This window comes from Canis lupus, chromosome 13 (genome assembly GCF_003254725.2).
Source record: "Canis lupus dingo isolate Sandy chromosome 13, ASM325472v2, whole genome shotgun sequence".
Taxonomy (NCBI): domain Eukaryota; kingdom Metazoa; phylum Chordata; class Mammalia; order Carnivora; family Canidae; genus Canis; species Canis lupus.
Genome location: NC_064255.1, coordinates 2,755,839 through 2,767,895, shown reverse-complemented (window position 1 = coordinate 2,767,895; position 12,057 = coordinate 2,755,839). Strand labels below are relative to the sequence as shown.

The window sequence follows — 12,057 nt, the reverse complement described above, 5'->3', positions numbered from 1 at the left end:
TTGAAGGCTATGGTCTAATTCAAGTCCTCTTATCCAGACTACTGCAGGTAGTAGTCCTCAGAATCTTTCCCATATATGTGCACAGAGGCAGAGTGGCAGTTCTCACGTATGGCTCTGACCATCTTGTCATAAGATGGCCCTGCTCACGACAGCTGTCCACTGCCTGGAGGAGACCATTCAAACTCTCACATGGTCAGTGTGGCCTTTTGACTTCTGACCACAGCTGACTACTCCAAACTTCATCTCCCTTCTCAAATCTCTAACGCCCACCAATTCATCATTTCCCTGTACAGTATCTCCTTCCTAGCTTGCCTATACTGATCCCTTTATGGAAATACTCCTTCCTCATCTTCTCTGGCTGGCAAATTCCTATTCATCCCTCATGACCTTCTTCAACTGTTACCTCTGGGCAGGCTTCTCCGCCTACCTAGTCCCCTTACTTCACCACCTGCCCTGTTAATGACTCCTCCCCCTATGAGGCCTCAGCACATTGTTCATACCTTAATTGTACTGCTAATTCTTCGCATTACAATTAGGTACTTTTCATCTGCTTCCTCTACTAAACTAAGAACCTTTTGAAGATTGGGCCATGGTTTATTTGGCTTTGCATCCCTAAAACCTAGCAAAAGGGCCTGGTTTTAGGCATGTGCTCCATAAACATTATTTGGGAAGTGGGGGATGGATAAATGAAATAAAAAAGAAATGGCATTTTTAGATAGGTATTGTCCTAGGTGCTTTACCTCATTTCTTTCCTTTAACAACTCCATAGAGAAATCTAGATACTACTATTACCTCCATCTTATAGATTAAGAAACCAAGAATTTCAGTAACTTGCCAAGTCCGAGTAGTTAATAAGTAATATGGCCCACACATGGCTTTTGTCCTCCAGATTCCTTCCATTCTCAACTACGTGGGGGTATTAAGGAGCAAAGAAGGGGTCAAATGTCAAGAGGCCTTAAGAAGCACTATAAGGAGTAGGGATGTTTTACAGGTTGGATAATCTGTTTCTCAATTATTATTATTATTATTATTTTGTTTCTCAATTATTAGAAACACATTACTAATTAAGTGTTCTGTAAATATTTAATTCCAGGCTTCCTGGTCTTTATATTTATTTTTTACATTTTTTTATTATTATGAAATATTTGCTATTACAGAAAGACTACGTAAAACACGTATAGTTTCAGAATAATTACTACATGTGTAACTTCTACCCATGTCAAGAAGTAGAATTGCCAGTGCCTTTGAGCCTGGCCCCTCTTATCTCTCTTCCTGAGCACCGGAGGAAACACCATACTGACTTGTGTGATAATCATCATTTCCTTGCTTTTATTTGTTGCTTTGTTACATAGACAAATAGAGATATACATTAGATATAGATATATAGTATATCTTTCCATACTTTCCTATTGCTGTTATGACAAATTACCATAAATTTAGTAGCTTAAAATTATCCTAGAACAGGGTCAGAAGTCTAGGACTCTGAAGGGCTGTGTTCCTTCTAGAGGCTCTGGGGAGGAATCTGTTATCTTGCCTTTTCCAGCTTTTATAAAGGTTGCCTACACTCCCTTGTCTTGTAACCGGTTCCTCTATCTTTGAAGTTAGCCGCATGCCATCTTCTGTCCTCTCTGCCCTCTGCTTCTGTTCTGTCCTCTGTATGACTCTAACTCTCCTACTTCCCTCTTAAAGAGGACCCCTTTGATTGGGCTCAACTGGATAATTCAGAATAATCTCCCTATCTTATGATTCTTAACTTAGACACATTTGCAAAGTTCCTTTTGCCACATAAGTTAACATGGGATTAGGATCTGGACATCTTTGGGGGCCATTATCCAGCTTATCACAAACAACCCCTTTTAGTAATTTCCTTTAGTTCTTTTTTTTTTAACTTTATATGTGTCGACTCATATGGTATATATTCTTTTGCTCAGTAATCCAATTATATTTAATGTAGTTATTTATATATTAGGATTTAAAACTGCCATTTCATTTATATTTGTCCCATCTATTATGTGTTGCCTTTTCTTTCTTTTTTGTGTTATTGGATTGGTAAAACAAAACAAAACAAACCCTAAAAATTATTCCATCCTTTTCCTTCTACTAGTATGAAAGTTATATACTCTCTATTTTTTAGCGATTACCCAAGAAATTAATATACATCCTTAAAGTCTAATAATCAATACCTTTACCCTTCTCCCATATAGTCTAAAAGCCAAAAAACATTTTAATTCCATTTATGTTACCCTCCCTGACATGCTATTGTCAGATATTTTAATTCCATCTTGTTTTTGGGGATCCCTGGGTGGCTCAGTGTTTAGTGCCAGCCTTTGGCTCAGGGCGTGATCCTGGAGTCAGGGATGGAGTCCCCTGTCAGGCTTCCTGCATGGAGCCTCCTTCTCCCTCTGCCTGTGTCTCTGCCTCTCTCTCTCTGTCTCTCATGAATAAATAAAATCTTTTAAAAAAATTCTATCTTGTTTTTATTGTTTATTTTGTCCTTCTAGACATTATTATCGTTGTCTTATAAAGCTGATGTTTACTTAGATATACCCACATGCTTACCCTTTTCTTTGCTCTTTTTCTTTTATTTCAGGCCTCCCTGTGAGATGACCTTCATTCTACTTAAAGGAAAGGTCGTAAATTCAAATGCACTTGTGGCAAACTCTCTCAGCTTTGATCTGCCTAAAAATGACTTTATTTTAACCTTATTTCTGAGATACTTTTGCTGGGTGTAGAATTCTATGGATTGGCAGTTATTTACATACATTAATGGTTCATTACACTCATACATTAATGGCTTCCTTTGTTACTTCTTTTGTCACTATTTAGAATTCAATTATTTTCTAGTTACCACTACTTTGAAGATCATCTTTTTCTTTGGTTGATTTTAGGATCTTGTTTGTCTTTGGTCTGTTTAAGTTTCATGATGAGTCTTGGTGTGGATATCATTTTATTTTTCTTGCTCACCATTTTTGCATCCACAGGTTGATATTTTTGATTGATCAATTCTGAAAAACCCTGAGCCATTATCTCTTTAAATGTTACCTTTATCTAAGCTCTTCTTTCTTCTCTTTTAGAGGTCTGATTAAATGAATACTACATCTTTTCATTCTGTTCTCTGTGCCTCTAACGTCTCTTTTTTATTTGCTTTGTGTGTCTCTGAACTATTACTAATTTTTCTAATCCACATTTTAGTTTTCTAATTCTATCTTTAGTTGTGTCTAAACTCTTTATGTGTACTGAGCTTTTAGTTTTGGTTATTATATTTTATATTTTGAGTTCTGTTTCTTTCTTTTTCAAATCTGCTAGGTCACTTTATATTGTTTCCATTTCTGTATATATATTTTCTTTCTTTCTTTCTTTCTTTCATTTTTTCTTTCTTTCTTTCTTTTTTTCTTTCTTTCTTTTTTCTTTCTTTCTTTTTTTCTTTCTTTCTTTCTTTCTTTCTTTCTTTCTTTCTTTCTTCTTTCTTTCTTTCTTTCTTTCTTTCTTTCTTTCTTCTCCTTATATATACATATATTTTTAAGATTTTATTTATTTATTCATGAGTGACAGAGAGAGAGAGAGAGAGAGAGAGGCAGAGACACAGGCAGAGGGAGAAGCAGGCACCATGCAAGGGAGCCTGACGTGGGACTTGATCCTGGGTCTCCAGGATCACACCCTGGGCTGCAGGCAACTCTAAACCGCTGCACCACCAGGGCTACCTCTTCTCCTTATATTTTTTTTAACTTAGTAAGCATAGTTGGTTTTATAGATTGTGTCTAGTATTTTCAAAATCTGAAGTCTTTGGAGGTCTCTTTTTATCCAGTTCTCATTCTTTATGGTTTGTCCTTGTAGGCTTAGACATTTTTGACTATATACTGCTTATTGTCTTTGAAAATTTATTTCAGGGGTATTCTTTGAATCCTAGGATGACACAAATTTTCTCCAGAAAAAACTTTCATTTGTTCTGCTAGGCACACAGGGGCACTTTAAACTAAATTACTTTACACTAAATTTACAACATGAGATGCTTTAATGATTCTGTTTTGTTTTTACTTATTTATTGATCGCCAAAGTGATATGGACTTGGAAGCTATGAAAGTACCAACTTGCAGTTATAACTTGTCAGAGCAGGTTCCTACCATTATCAATTGTCGTGCTTTGCTCATCATAAGGGCAACTTATCCTGTAATCTCCTGGGCCTGAGAGGGGAGGTATATTTACTTTTCATTTCACCCTAGCCCTGAGGGTTTGACCCATACTAGTGAGGGGACGGGCAGGCCCTAAGCTTTTTTCTGTCTCCCTGGAGAAGCTCTCAGAACCTAAGTTCAAGTTTGCCTAAATTGGCAAAAGTTCTTAGTTCAAAAATAGCTTTCAGGTGCCACTTAACTTTCAGAGATTGTCTTTCCCTTTGGTTTTAGAGTTTTTAACTAATTTCCTAGATCTTTGATGCTTTTAAGAAGTTTAAAAAAATGGAATCCCTGGGTGGCACAGCGGTTTGGCGCCTGCCTTTGGCCCAGGGCACGATCCTGGAGACCCAGGATCGAATCCCACGTCGGGCTCCCGGTGCATGGAGCCTGCTTCTCCCTCTGCCTGTGTCTCAAAAAGTTAAAAAAAATACTTTGTTTTGTCTTGTTTTGTTTTAGTGGGTAGTTTTGGTTGTTTCTAGTAGGAGGTTGGTTTGATCCCTATCCTGTCTTATTCCTGCAACTGAAGTCCTTCCCTGATCTTCCTAGACTTGGTTGAACTGTACGCTTAGAAACTAAAAAAACAACATGACCTGCTCTAAGACAGTTAGCATATGGAAAAGCAGCCATATGTTTTTTTTTTTTTAATTCTTCTATACTTCAGGAAAAGAATCTTTGCAACATTCCCTTAAATAGACTGTAAAAACTGAACTAGATAAAACTCTTTAGGGACATATTTAAAAATTTCTAAGAAATGTTTTCAAAAAAATTAAATTTTCTAACAACTACTAAATTATTTTAAAATCGCAACACTTTATCCAGAAATTACTTTTCCAGCAAACTCAACCACCCTACAATCCATGAGTAAATGTAAAATGACTACATAATCCTGTTATATGGCAGAAAGTTCATCACTTTATTTATTGTACTTTAAAAAATATATTTTATTTATTTATTTGAGATCGAGAGCAAGAGAGAGAAAGCATGAGTGAGGGGGCAAGGAGAGAGGGAAAAGCAGACTCCCCACTGAACAGGGAGCCCAATGTGGTGCTTGATCCCCAGACCCTGAGATCATGACCCACGCCAAAGGCAGATGCTTAGCCAACTGAGCCACCCAGGTGCTCCAGTTTACTGTACCTCATTTAACAGAAAGTCCTCAAGGCCTCATTCAGTATTGATTAACTCTTATTTCATACACAATTCAAAGAAACCTCATTCTCTGATTTTCTATCCAGTAAACCCTTAGAAGTAATTACTTGAAAGAAAATATACATTTTGAAAACTGGGCTCTTTATGAAAGCCACGAATGGCATCTGACAGCTCCATGAGTGGAGAGTAGACAGGACTATCAAGATATGTCCACAAGCTCAAGAAGAAGCACAATGGAGACATTTAGTCCAACATACAATAGCAGCTCATGGAATGCTCTTCGCACTTCTTCACAGCTTTGTGAAAAAACATCTACACTCTTGGTGCTAATCCCGTGACAGCATCAAACCAGTGAAGCTGTTTCTGAAAGCAGAGAGGGATGTGACTCTAATACATTTTCTATACTTATAAGGAATTACAGTTAAAAATAACCTTTACGGTAAAACATTTTTTGTTTTTGAGACACTAACAGCATCTAATAAATAAGCATTTCCATATTACAGCCTATTAAAATCTAACTTCCCTCTCAGACGGACTCCAGAAAAATCAGAGCTTACAAATACCCTAAATGTACCTTTGTGTCCTTCAGCCCTCAATCTAGGAGTTAAGAGAAGGGGTATTTTTCTCAGTATCACTGAGTTCTAAAATAAGAACTTAAAAGAGAAAATAAGTATAGTGGCCATGTTTGAGAGAAAGAGATAGAGAGGGTCTGGTTCTACTGGTTCTACTTCAGAGCAGCCCCACTTTTGACAGGTTAATGTAGATACACAAAAGAGAACTTTATCAGAACAAAATGGAAATTTCATGATTGATAAGTGATAGATAATAATTAGGGTTCAAAAGATACTTATAGAAGGAAGGGGAAGTGATGAGAGTCAAAGAAAGAAAATTCTCCCAGATGGTCTTGCTTTTGTTTATCTCTCTTTTAGCCCTTGCCTCCTGATGTCGAAGGCAGGGCTCTCAACTTACACATTGATTTTGGATCCAACTAAAATCCCTGTTTCAGTGGTATGTTAGAACCATTACTTAAAAGGGTTCAAACTTTGCTAATCCCATGAGATGAGAGCCTAAGTTTAGTATCATTCTCATTATTATATCATTGGTATAATTCTAGAGTCTCAGAAGCTGGAAAACCCAGAAACCTGCTTTTTGTGAGATGCTGGCTACTCATTTCCTTCCAATGTTCTTCTCTGTATTTTCCCTTAGTATTCATCATACCATCTTGAATTTCTAAGTGCTTAATTTATATTTGTGAGTTTTCTTCTTTTATTCCACAAAGGGAGTTAACAACTGAACTACAAGAGAAAGGAACTTACATTTTGTTTAAAATTGGCGAATAGGTTTCACTTTACAAGCTACTTCTGTTCGATTTAAGGGAAAGCCATGTTTTGAAGAATATTGAAATTGCTTCTTTTTTTTTTAGATTTTATTTATTTATTTATTTATTTATTTATTTATTTATTTGACACAGAGAGAGAGAGAGAGGCAGAGACACAGGCAGAGGGAGAAGCAGATTCCATGCAGGGAGCCTGTGGGACTTGATCCCAGGTCTCCAGGATCACACCCTGGGCAGAAGGCGGCGCTAAACCACTGAGCCACCTGGGCTACCCTGAACTTGCTAGCCAGGAAGGAAGAGATCTAAGATCCATTAGCAATGTCTGCCCCAACACTAGGATCGGGAATATGGCATGCCTGTCAAATATTTGTTATCCTTGGCTTAGTTTTTTTTTTTCTTTTTTTTTAATTAATTAATTTATTTATTTATGATAGTCACACAGAGAGAGAGAGAGAGAGAGAGAGAGAGGCAGAGATATAGGCAGAGGGAGAAGCAGGCTCCATGCACCGGGAGCCCGATGTGGGATTCGATCCCGCGTCTGCAGGATCGCGCCCTGGGCCAAAGGCAGGCACCAAAGCGCTGCGCCACCCAGGGATCCTTATCCTTGGCTTAGTTTGACAAATATTCATTGAATGTAAAGTGCAGGTTCTTTCTTTCTTTATTTGTTTTGCATTTTTTGTTTTCAATAAAGGAGACATGGTTTCTGACTTTGCAAAAATATAATGAACGGCAGACATGTGAACAAACAACCAAAATACCGTGTGAAATATGCAATAATGAAAGTGTACACAAGATCCAGGAGAGAGAGAAGAAGTGTGATGGGGGCATGAGGGGAGAGGTCTAAAGGAAGTCAGATGTCAGCAATTTCAGAAGCCTGGATGGCCTCAGTTTTGGTCCAGATCCATCCCTTCTCACCTCAGCCACTTCCAAATGGCAGAGCACCAGTATATTGCCACTATCTAGTCAGGTTTCCTATAAGCATTCTAATAAGTAGCCATATTGCTCTTCTCTCTGTCATCCACAGCCTTCATCTCATTATCAGCGAAGACTGGTTGAATGCCACCAGGGTATAGACTACTATCCTATGGGCATCTGGAGGAATCAAGATAGAACTCTGTACAGGGCACCTCAATGAGCTCAAGCTGGTTAAAGTACACACGCTAACAATAATAGGAATGGCCCATAGCCAAGAACAATTAACTTTATTATTTTTAAGTTTTTATTGAAATATAATTAACATATAGTTTTACTAGTTTCAGGTGCATAATATATTGATTCAATGATTTTATAAATTACTCAGTGCTCACCACAGTAAGTGTAGTCACTATCTGTCACCATACAATGTTATTACAATAGTACTGACTATATTCCCTATGCTGTACTATTTACCTTCATAAGTTATTTATAACTGGAAGTTTATACCTCCCAACCCCCTTTATTTACTCTGCCCATCCTCCTACTCAACTCCCCTCTGACAACCACCAGTTTGTTCTCTGTATTTTTTTAAAGATTTTATACATTTATTTGAGAGAAAGAGAGAACACATGCGAGCAGGGGGAGGAGTAGAGGGGAGGGAGAGGAAGGGCAAGGAATCCTAAGCAGATTCTGTGCTGAGTGTGGAGCCCAACACAGCATTCAAACCCATGACCCCTCCAGCACGACCTAAGCCACAACCAAGAGTAGGGCACTCAACTGACTGAGCCACCCAGGCACCCCCTTCTGTATTTAAGGGTCTTTTTGTTTGTTTTGCTTTGCTTTTTAGATTCCACATGTAGATAAAATCATATGGGAGTTGTCTTTCCCTGGCACTTGACACAATACCCTATAGGTCCATCCATATTGTCACAAATGACAACATCTCATTCATTTTTACAGCTAAATAATATTCCATTACACACACACACACACACACACACACACACACCACATCTCCTTTATTCATTCACAGAGAATTATTTTTGTTTTTGTTTTTTAAAATATTTTATTTATTTATTCATGAGAAACACAGAGAGAGGCAGAGACACAGGCAGAGGGAGAAGCAGGCTCCATTCAGGGAGCCCAAAGTGGGACTCGATCCCGGGTCTCCAGGATCAAGCCCTGGGCTGCAGGCAGCACTAAACCACTGCACCACCAGGGCTGCCCAAGAATTATTTTTAAAAGGCACCAGCTTTGTGAGTAGTGTCAGGAAGATCAAATCCAAGATAATCCAAGATTTATGAAAAAGGCTAATTTTGTTTAGGCTTTTTACAATATATGTTTAGACTAAAATGACCAACCAGGGAAGACTATGATCAATTCTTGGGAGAGATATGTAATGCTAACATATATAAGAACATAAGAATATTGTATAAGAACATTATAAAAAATCATAAATTACCAAATAACTTCCCATAATTTTCCACTATGTAAAGTGTTTCTACAGGGTGATACATCAAAATGTTTGTTAATGGGATGCCTGGGTGGCTCAGCAGTTGAGCGTCTGCCTTTGGCTCAGGCCATGATCCTGGAGTCCTGGGATCGAGTCCCACATCCGGCTTCTTGCATGGAGCCTGCTTCTCCCTCTGCCCGTGTCTCGTCTCTCTCTCTCTGTCTCTCTCTGTCTCTCATGAGTAAATAAGTAAAATCTTAAAAAAAAAAACCAAAATATTTGTCAAATGTATATTCTCAGCTCCCATCCCAGAAGTACTAATCCTAAATATCTGGGAGCAGGCTGTGAATGTGTGTTTATTTATTTTTTTTATTTGATAACTTTTTTTTTAAAGATTTATTTATTTATGATAGACAGAGAGAGAGAGAGAGAGAGAGAGAGGCAGAGACACAGGCAGAGGGAGAAGCAGGCTCCATGCACCGGGAGCCCGACGTGGGATTCGATCCCGGGTCTCCAGGATCGCGCCCTGGGCCAAAGGCAGGCGCCAAACCGCTGCGCCACCCAGGGATCCCCTGAATGTGTGTTTATAACAGGCTCTGCTTCCCCTAAGTGATTGTGATGTGCTCTAAAGATTTCTTTTTTAAGATTTTATTTATTCATGAGAGACACACAGAGAGAGGCAGAGACACAGGCAGAGGGAGAAGCAGGCTCCCTGAGGGAAGCCTGATGCGGGACTTGATCCCAGGAGCCTGGGATCACTACCTGAACCAAAGGCAGACGCTTAACTATTGAGTCACCCAGGTGCTCCTAAAGATTGTAACCACTACTCTTAAGGACAGAACAACAGCAATTATAAGGAAATGAAGTCCAAAATAAATGAGGAGATGATAAGAGAGTACCAGCTGCCTCAAATGAGTTTAATTATGCAAATCCTGTGAAATACATATAGGATAATAAAATAATTTGCAGATGTGATCATACAAACAGCAATGTCAATCTGTAAGCAGTCCTGGAGAATGGTGCAATCACTGGAAACCTGGACATAGGCAAATATTGGTTGCTATTACATGGCAAAAAGGGGGATTTAAGAAAATATAAAATTGTTGGTTTTATATGGATTCTCAGCAAAACTTTGGAAAGAGTCAACAAAGTCTTTATAAGCACTTAAAAATGCAGTGTTGATCATTAAGAGTCACCTTGGAGTCACTACAAATAAATCTTTATGTTCCTTTCTTTTTTGTTTTTTTTAGCTGTATTAACCCATTGTTGAAAATAGTCAATTTATAAATTATAAAAGAATACACAGGGATCCCTGGGTGGCTCAGCGGTTTGGCGCCTGCCTTTGGCCCAGGGCGCGATCCTGGAGACCCGGGATCGAATCCCACGTCGGGCTCCCGGTGCATGGAGCCTGTTTCTCCTTCTGCCTGTGTCTCTGCCTCTCTCTCTCTCTCTCTCTGTGTGAGACTATCATAAATAAAATAAATAAATTTAAAAAATAAATAAATAAAAGAATACACACACACTCACAAAAGAATACACATATTAAACTTGCCTCATTTCCCTTTTTTTTTTTTTTTTGTTAGTCTGCTAGAACAGTGGAATGATGAAGTTAGTTTATATTGTTTTCCTTAAGCATTTGACAATGTGTCTCATGATATGCATTGGGCAAGATGGAGAAATCTGAAAAAACTGATAGAACTATTATTATTTATTGAGAGCCTATTATATGTCAGGAACCATGTGAAGCATTTTGTGAGTATTCATTTAATATCAACCCATCCCTATAAAGTAAAAAAAATGTCCCATTTTACAGATGAAGAAACAGCAGAGATTTTTCAGGTAATTTGCCCAGTGTCATATAGCCAGGGCTTGAGGGGTCTACTCTGAGATCAAAGCTTGGGTGCCTAAAAATTGGACTATATTACAGAAGGATGGACTCACAACTGGGTAAAATGCCTATACAGAAAGACTTCATCTGTAGATTCATGCCAACCCGAAGGAATCACTGATGCCAGCCATGAGTCTACAAAATTGCACCAGACTAGCTTAACATTTTTATTAGCAAGCTGGATAAAGTACAGAAATTGGGCTTATCAAATTTATGGATGGCAGAAAGCTAGAGGAGGGGATAGCTAATATTGTAAATGAGAGAATCATAATCTAGAATGATCTTGACAGATGGGAATAACAGGCCAGAGCCAGCAAGATGAAATTTAATAAGGACCTTGGTAAAATCCTATTATCCTGGTTACACAAGTAAGTACAGGAACACCCTGCTTAACAACATAATACAAAATGTAGAAACATAGGAAATTCATTAGATCCATTGATATAGTTAGTCTCCTACAGATTGAATTCAAAATGAGAATTATGAAACAACAGCCAAATGAGCTCATGTACTTCTCTAACTGGCTCCATTACCTATACCTCTCCGAAGCTGAAGCTCCCCTATTTCATCCAATCTGAGATGCCACTGATTACAAGATGCACCAGGGCTTAGTACCACTGACAAAGAGGGAAGGAATGCCATCAACAGAACTAGGACACAATGCTTTCATATCACTTAGCATTTTTATTTTATAATAATTGAAAGAACTTTTTGAACTCTAATAGCTCTTTGAGGAAGACATAGTGGCATAGTAGCAGCTCCTGACTTACTGCTACTATCTCTTGCCCAGGAATAGGCTTTTAAGGAGGTTTTTAAGGATGCCAGAAAAACACCCATGGAGCCAGAAAGGGGGATTCGCCAAATTTGAGTCACACTAACCAGTCACAAGGGAAAACCCCTGAAGAACATGTCAGCAGACTTGACTGGAGGCACACAGGAAAAGAACTTCAAAGTCAAAGGGCTTAGTCTTCCACCAAGACTCTTAGAATCCTTATGAGAAAAATTTTTCATGCTGAAGGTTCCAGGACTTGGGATTATTTCTATATGAGACTCCACAAGCAATCATGGATTTGGCCATTTCTTCCAAGATTGTTCAGCAATTACTTCCATCAGTATCAAGCCAGGAATGCAGGATGGAGTCACTACTGGT

General features: G+C 38.4%; 1 long non-coding RNA gene across 4 annotated transcripts in view; it reads right to left on the bottom strand.

The window, feature by feature from the left end:
• The window catches only part of LOC112662414 (uncharacterized), a 106,604-nt gene that overhangs the window by 57,605 nt on the left and 36,942 nt on the right, over positions 1 to 12,057 (bottom strand). Inside the window, exon 7 of one of the 4 annotated variants that reach the window (XR_007401839.1) lies at positions 9,599 to 10,483. The exons of the other annotated variants lie outside the window; for them this stretch is intronic. This is a non-coding gene — a long non-coding RNA (uncharacterized LOC112662414). Of the gene's footprint in view, positions 1 to 9,598; positions 10,484 to 12,057 lie in introns of those variants that run through there. 4 annotated transcript variants of the gene reach the window in all.